Source organism: Mytilus galloprovincialis, chromosome 13, assembly GCF_965363235.1.
Source record: "Mytilus galloprovincialis chromosome 13, xbMytGall1.hap1.1, whole genome shotgun sequence".
Classification (NCBI taxonomy): domain Eukaryota; kingdom Metazoa; phylum Mollusca; class Bivalvia; order Mytilida; family Mytilidae; genus Mytilus; species Mytilus galloprovincialis.
This window is the reverse complement of record NC_134850.1, coordinates 15440829-15449025: the sequence shown is the minus strand read 5'-3', so window position 1 is coordinate 15449025 and position 8197 is coordinate 15440829. Positions and strand designations below refer to the sequence as shown.

At 30.0% G+C, this 8197-nt stretch overlaps 1 long non-coding RNA gene across 1 annotated transcript; it reads right to left on the bottom strand.

Moving 5' to 3' along the window:
• Nucleotides 1-2918: 2918 nt before the first annotated feature.
• LOC143056421 (uncharacterized) lies at nucleotides 2919-7837 on the bottom strand. The gene is made up of 3 exons (XR_012972330.1): nucleotides 5057-7837; nucleotides 4026-4153; nucleotides 2919-3046 (listed from the first exon to the last, which is right to left on the bottom strand). It is a non-coding gene; the product is annotated as an uncharacterized LOC143056421 (long non-coding RNA).
• Nucleotides 7838-8197: the final 360 nt, after the last annotated feature.

The following is an 8197-nucleotide window of genomic DNA, read 5'->3' as shown; positions in this document are numbered from 1 at the left end:
AAAACCAAGAAAATGCTTATTTGGGCCCTTTTTGGCCCCTTATTCCTAAAATGTTGGGACCAAAACTCCCAAAATCAATCCCAACCTTCCTTTTGTGGTCATAAACCTTGTGTTAAAATTTCATAGATTTCTATTCACTTTTACTAAAGTTAGAGTGCGAAAACTAAAAGTATTCGGACGACGACGACGACGCCGATGACGACGACACAGACGACGACGCCAACGTGATAGCAATATACGACGAAAATTTTTTCAAATTTTGCGGTCGTATAAAAACAACATTTTTCAAGCATGCAGTTGCTGAACCATGAAAATAAGATCAAGGACAACAGACATGTGACAGACAGAAACTTCCAAACATATGGCATCTGTCTGTATTAATGGTATGAATCCTCCAAGCCTATCAATTTCTGAAATAATAAGCTCAATACAAATAGCTTCTGCCGCCGTAAATCTTACGTTTTGCATTCTGAAGCTTTTGTGGCAGGTGAGACAAAAACATTTATTAACAAATATCCCTAAAACAAATATCCCTAATGACAAAGAATAACAAGAAAAATTGGCATCACATTTTATTTCAATACTTAATGGAATTCAAAGGTTACAAGTTTGAGTTAACTCGATTAACTAGGACATTCAAAATCACAATATTGCCAAATTTGAGACACTGTTACACAGTTTACAGAGATGATGGAATTTATCTCAAAACATCCATTTTAACATTCAAACTTTAAGGCAATCTAAGAATTCAAAATGTACCCACTTTTTACACCACCCTTTATGTTTATTATCTAGAACTCTGTTTACAATTTTTGTTTTCACATTATTTTTTGTTATTTTTCTACATGTTTTTTTTTTTTTTTTTTTTTTTTTTTTACAGAGCTCTAGATAATAAAAATATGGGATGTATGTCTAAGGTTAGAGGGATAAGCAAAGACATTCAAAATAAGAATAATGCAAATCTATGACACTTTAAGACTAATAAATAAAGAACAATAGGTTTTGTCTCTAAATATCTAAAATCAAAAGAATTGTACGTCCAATTAAACATTCTCCGTTTGAATTTCATAAATATATTTGATGAAAAAAAGAAAATTTAAAATATGCCCACTTTTTACACCACCCTCAATGATTATTATCCAGAATTCTGTTTAAATTTTGTTTTCATATTATTTTTTACATTATTTTTAACAGAGCTGTAGATAATAAAAATATCAGATGTCTAAGGTTAGACACATTAGGGACGACATCAACAGATCGATGTAGGATAAAAATCTTAAATCAAATAGTTTGGGGTGGGGGGGGTCAACATTGCTGCAAGTTTTGTTAATCTAAAATCGATTTTACATATATCCCTATTGGTCAATCAATTTTTCCCAAATTAAGTTAAGAAGGGGTGTGTGGGGGTCAGTGAAAAAACTATGTGAATTAAGTTTTTCATCCTTCATTGAACTTTTGATGTCGTCCCTTATCATAAGCCATGTATTTGGTTAAAGACAAATTTAAAGTTGCAATATTTCTTCTCTCTCATCATCATACATGAGTGTGCTCCCTTTCCCACTCTTGCCCATTCTACATATTTCTCTCTCTCCCACTGACCATATGCAATTATGAAATTTCAGTCATATATTTTAATTGACAAGAATATTAGTCTCCGACATGTTCATTGTTTTATTATGCTGTTAATATTGACATGTTCATTGTTTTACTATGCTGTTAATATGTTAAATGTCTATGTCTATCAGGTGACTATGTCTATCAGGTGACTATGTCTATCAGTTGACTATGTTCATCAGTTGACTATGTTCATCAGTTGAGTCAGCTCTAACCTCTTAATTGGTGATAAGGTAGCTGACATGTTCATTGTTTTACCATGATGTTAATATGTTAAAGTTTGTTCTATGTTCATCAGTTGACTATATATATCAGTTGACTATGTTCATCAGTTGACTATGTTCATCAGTTGACTATGTCCATCAGTTGACTATGTCCATCAGTTGGGTCAGCTCTAATCTAAGTCAGCTGGTATGTTGGTTAGTTTCAGGTTTTTTTTCTAATTTCATCTATCCTTTACTCTATGAGTTGGTCTTTTTTTTCCTTATTCTATGTGGTCTGTTTTTCTTGTGTACACCATTCAGATGTGTATTAGTTCATCACTTCAATTGTCCCTCCTCCTCCCTACAAACAACAATTTAATCAGTAAATTCAATTGGATAATAAAAATTGCAAAAGAAAATAGGAACAGTACTTGAATTTGGAAGGTTTTACAGCAACAATGGTGAGCAGTTCAGGACTATTCTTAATACTTAATTACACCCCCATAGAAATGTTTCCCCTGATTTTGTTTCCTCAACAGGCTCAATATAAAAAGTCTTAATACAGCCATGCAGATATGAATACAAGGAGGTGAAGTGTATGAGAAAAATAACCAAAATACATCTAGACTAATTTCTTTCACTTCTAATATTCTTCTATCTAATACAGTTGATACCTCCAGTTGGAGTAATGTTACCATTATTGAACATACAATGTTCTAGTTGACAATAGGGGTTGTCTTGACATTATTGCTAAGCATAAGCATTTCAGTACATAGCTGAAGACACCGCAGCAACTGTTATGATAAAGAACAACAGTAAAAGTAGTTACTTTAATCAACTGGTTATTTTCCAGTACATCATATTCATAAGTTGACCCAGTGAAACAGCTAGTTTTTAAGCAGCTCTGTCTCATTGGAACTCAAAGTTGCCAACCATGAAAGATATATATTTTGTTAACTTCTTCCATTATTTTGTCTCTGATAGAGAGTTGTCTCATCAGCAATCATACCACATCTTCTAATTTTTATTAGAACATTGCGACATCAGATGGATGGACAGATAATTGATTCACTATGGAAGTTAACGAATACCAACCTTGTATGTTTTACTCCCATTAAATAATTTTGCTGATTATCAACCTTGTACGAAGCGAGATTCAGTGGTATGATTTACTCCTATCAAGAAAAGTTTTGCTGGTTTGATACTTGAGGCAGGAATTGGTCGTACATCTGAAACACAGAAAATATTTCATAGTTTTTGGGATCATCTGATTAACAATATTTATTTATTCCAAAAGACAAAGAAATGCATTTGAGGTGGTTCATAACACAACAGGGAGATAACTCTGCAAAAATCAGCTGAACGTTTTAATTACGGCCTCTTGTTCAGGAAATATTAAGCTTCTCCATGATCAAAATTGTTGTTAGTCAAACTGCTATTTGTCTAATGAAAATTTGACGATAAAGTGTGTGGTTCCAAGTTTTTTTTAAATCTTTATATTTTTGCCATATGGTCAAAGTAAACATTTTGACAAAATTTTCTGAAAATTAAACAAGCCAAACTAATTTTAGTGAAGCAGTTTGGTACCAGTACAATCTTAAGACAGATAAATGTGAATGATGTCGAAATTTTTGTATTCACTTTTATAGATAAAGAGCAATACACCAATCATCAATTGTCTACTTGGCACATGGTATAACTTGTTATCTTAATTGCAATACACAGTTAATAATCTGCTGAATACCCTTGAAAATTAATTGTTTTGGAATGACAACTAGAAAAGACAAAAGAAATCTTCAGTAAAAGATAGCAAAAACAATTGTCTAGATGGTAATTGGGAACCCATATTTTATCTGATTTATTGACATGCTCTAGGATATTCAGAATTTTACAGTATTTTGAAAACAGTGAGAATACCCTTAAACACTTAAAACAATTTGAACTCATTAATATTTGGACCAATACATCTCACATTTATCCAAGTAGTACTTTTTTATCAATCCGATCAAAAATGCCAAACAGATTGACACTCAATTACAAGAAATTACTAGGTATTTTGAAAATAGATTTTGTTTAGTTTTGAATATTAAAAAGCATATGCTGGCTTCTATTATAGTGCTGTAAAATGGTTCCAATTCCATATTAATTCAGGTGTTATGCATAATGGACCACAATCAACCCACTATATTCCTTAATGTAAACACTTACCATTAATTTATCAGAATATCTTCCATAAGTCTTATATCTGTAGATATCCAGTATTGGGATGGATCCGTGACTTGAGATGTCCAGCATAAATTTTTAAGAATTTCTACTTTCAGGTTGAACATTGAAATCTGGAATAAAAATAATGCATTTTTATGAATGGCAGTCACATACTTAGACTTGAAATAATCTTTTAAATTAAAACTATTTAATTAAGATTTCATATGTTTTTTTAAAATTCTATAATAAGGCGATTGTCAAACTAATTGATTTTATTTGGTCACTGCTATATAGATGTCTCAATTGGCAATCATACCACATCATCTTAATGTCACAGATATGACATTATTGTTAAATATGTATTTTTTTTTTCTTTTTCTATCAATACTATATATATTCATTATTAGTTTTTCAATAAATGTTGGAAAAAGATTCCCATTTTGCAAAGAATTCCCTCAGTTTGGTAGTTGGTGCCAACTTTAACTTGCAGTAAGATGTAAGCCTGGTACAGTTCTTACTTTTAAGCTTTTTCAAGTGCTAACTGGTATTTTTCTTTTAAAATAATTTGATATATTATTTCCCCTTGTTTGCATTCAATAATTTTTTTTACACGTAAAATCAGTTTAGGCTGACCATGCAGATAACCAACATTCAAAATAGCATGCTGCCTTACAATACATTCTGATGAAATATTAACCTATTGTTTTTATAGGCATTTTCAATGTTTTCAACTGAGGAAAAGAATTGCCAAAAAGTATTTATTGAAAGTTTTAATATAACTTTTCTTTTCATTATCTTATCAAGTCATACACAATTCAAACTTCTTCATATTCAACAGAAAAAAATTACAAAACACTATCAAAATGATATTACAAGGGAGAAATTTCCATCACTTTAATCTAAATTATTATTCAAAGAGGATCATAAATCTAGAACTAGAATATCACAATAAATCCACACTAACAGGTTTGGCCATTTAAATTCTTAAATTGTGTGCATATATTAAACTTTTTACAGACTTAAACTATCAGTACCTTGTGTTTTTCTTGAGAAAACAGCAGAATATGTAACGAAGAGCTGGAAATCTTCTGGATACTTCATTGCAAAATGAAACACTGTCTGTCGTCTGAACACTTCATTGCAACTAAGGAACATCTGTTTGTGCTATAGAACATCTTATTTCACCATAGAACATTATCTAGAAATGTGTCTTCACTATAAAATGTCTCACTATAGACCATTATGTTACGAGAAACGTGTCTTCATTATAGAACAGTATGTAGAAACATGTCTTTCACAATAGAACATAAATGTTATTATACAAGTTCATAGTTTTATTTAGCTATTACTTTTAGCTTTAGTGTGCCAGTTGTTTGTACATTTCCATCAATCTCAAAGAATACTAATTTGAGCTTTTAGTATTTCTCAGTCTTTTGTCTCTTTAGATATCATTGATAACTGTTGTTGGATCTTTCTTGATATAAAAAAGTATGTTTCTTCACAGAGCAATATTCTATTGTCCTCCATTGCACTGACCATCATTGAAGATTGAATATAGACATCAACACAGTTCTAAAGTTTCACAATTTCCCAAGACATCACAATAAACATTTTACAAATTATACAGTGCACTATTCATAATAATATTTTTTTTTTAAATATGTCTACTTTTTACACCACCCTTAATGTTTATTATCTAGAACTCTGTTTACAATTTTTGTTTTCATATTATTTTTTGTTATTTTTCTACATGTTTTTTTTTTTTTTTTTTTTTTTTTTTTTTTTTTACAGAGCTCTAGATAATAAAATATCAGATGTTTTAGGTTATAGGTTTATACAAAGTCATTCAAAATAAGACTATGTTAGCGTGTAATATTCAGGGAAGATAAATGTTGTCTCCAAATTACTAAAATTGAAAGAATTGCACTTCCAATTAAATATTCCAACTTTTAAAGCCATTTTTGCCATACAAAATATACAGCTTGACAAAACAACAAGTTAATATACTTATGAAAGAAAAAACTTATTCAGCACAAAAGAATTCACCAACAACTGTGAGTTGTATTCAAATATTGATGAAATGAAGTTTTAAATATGCCCACTTTTTATACCACCCCCAATGTTTATTATCTAGAACTCTGTTTACAATTTTTGTTTTCATATTAGTTTTTGTTATTTTATTTTTTTTCACATTTTTTATTTTTTATTACAGAGCTCTAGATGATAAAAATATCAGATGTTTAAGGTTGTAGCTTTAAACAAAGCGATTCAAAATCAAATAATTGCAAAATTTTAAGACAATGTTAGCATGTAATATTCAGAGAAAATAGATGTCTCCAAATTACTAAAATGAAAAAAAACTGCACTTCCAATTAAATATTCCAATTTTTAAAGCCATTTTTGGCATACAAAATATACAGCTTAAAAAAATGGCAAGTTAATACACTAATAAAAGAAAAGAACCAAAAACTGAGTTGTATTCATAAATAATAAAATATTGAATAAAAAGAAATTTTATATATGCCCACTTTTTATACCACCCTCAATGTTTATTTTTTAGAACTCTGTTTTCTATTTTGCTTTCATATTATTTTTTGGTATTTTCTTTTTTATATTTTTTTTTCTTTTTTTTACAGAGCTCTAGATAATAAAAATATCAGATGTTAAAGGTTGTAGCTTTAAACAAAGCGATTCAAAATCAAATAATTGCAAAATTTTAAGACGATGTTAGCATGTAATATTCAGAGAAAATAGATGTCTCCAAATTACTAAAATGAAAAAAAACTGCACTTTCAATTAAATATTCCAATTTTTAAAGCCATTTTTTGGCATACAAAATATACAGCTTAACAAAATGACAAGTTAATACACTAATAAAAGAAAAGAACTATTCAGCACAAAAGAATTTACCAAAAACTGAGTTGTATTCATAAATAATAAAATATTGAATAAAAAGAAATTTTATATATGCCCACTTTTATACCACCCTCAATGTTTATTATTTAGAACTCTGTTTTCTATTTTGCTTTCATATTATTTTTTGGTATTTTCTTTTTTATATTTTTTTTTTCTTTTTTTTACAGAGCTCTAGATAATAAAAATATCAGATGTTAAAGGTTGGAGGTATAAAAAAAGTCATTCTCAATCAGAATATTGCAAAATTTTAATGTTAGTGGATTTTCTCATTGTTGAAGCCCATACAGTAACCTATTTTACATTAACACCATTTGGTCTCTGTAGGATAGTTGTCTCACATCTCTTGATATTACAACAAATCAATTTGTAGGTTCTATAAAGTGGGCCAATGTTCACACATTGTTTTTATTTGAACAGCAATTTTCAGATCTCAGGACAAGTTCTTTGGAACACATTATAAATTTTTGTTTTTCAAATGATTTCAACTGACATAAACAAGACTGGAAAGGTCGAAATTACCAAAATGCTAATTTCACTATTATTGGTTCTTTTGTCGTGCCCAGCTCTTCATGATGGAAAACCCTGTATCACAGTAAACATTCCTTTAAATGAACTGGAGAAGTCTTGATTACAATAATCATATTGCTTTTTACTTTTCAACACTATTGGATCTTGTGTCATACCAGCTTTAGATGGTGGATGGAGTATATGGAGGTGTTCCTGCTACCTCTCTATATCTAGACAACGTCACTGTTGTTGTGACGTTCTTATTTCTAAGCCTTAATTTATGTCCGTTACAACGCCCTTAGGGACGAAAACTACACCCTCAAATGGACTGTAGAAGTCCAGGTTACAATAATGGTACTTTCAGCACCATTGCACAGTTTGGTTGTCTTGCCCAGCTCTTAATGGTCCAAAATGCTGTACAATGGCTTATGTTTTAAAAATTGAAGATAAAAGATTAAGTTTTGAATATCGCCTTTTTTTCTCTGAAGATGGCAAATCAAATTATTAATTCACAAGCTCTAGATAATAAAAATATCAGGTGTTAAAGTTTGGAGGTATAAACAAGTCATTCTCAATCAAAATATTGCAAAATTGTAATGTTAGTAGATTTTCTCATTGTTGAAGCCCATACAGTAACCTATTTTACATTAACATCATTTGGTCTCTGTAGGATAGTTGTCTCACATCTCTTGATATCACAACAAAACAATTTGTAGGTTCTCAAAGGTGGGCCAATGATGAAGGTAGGGGAA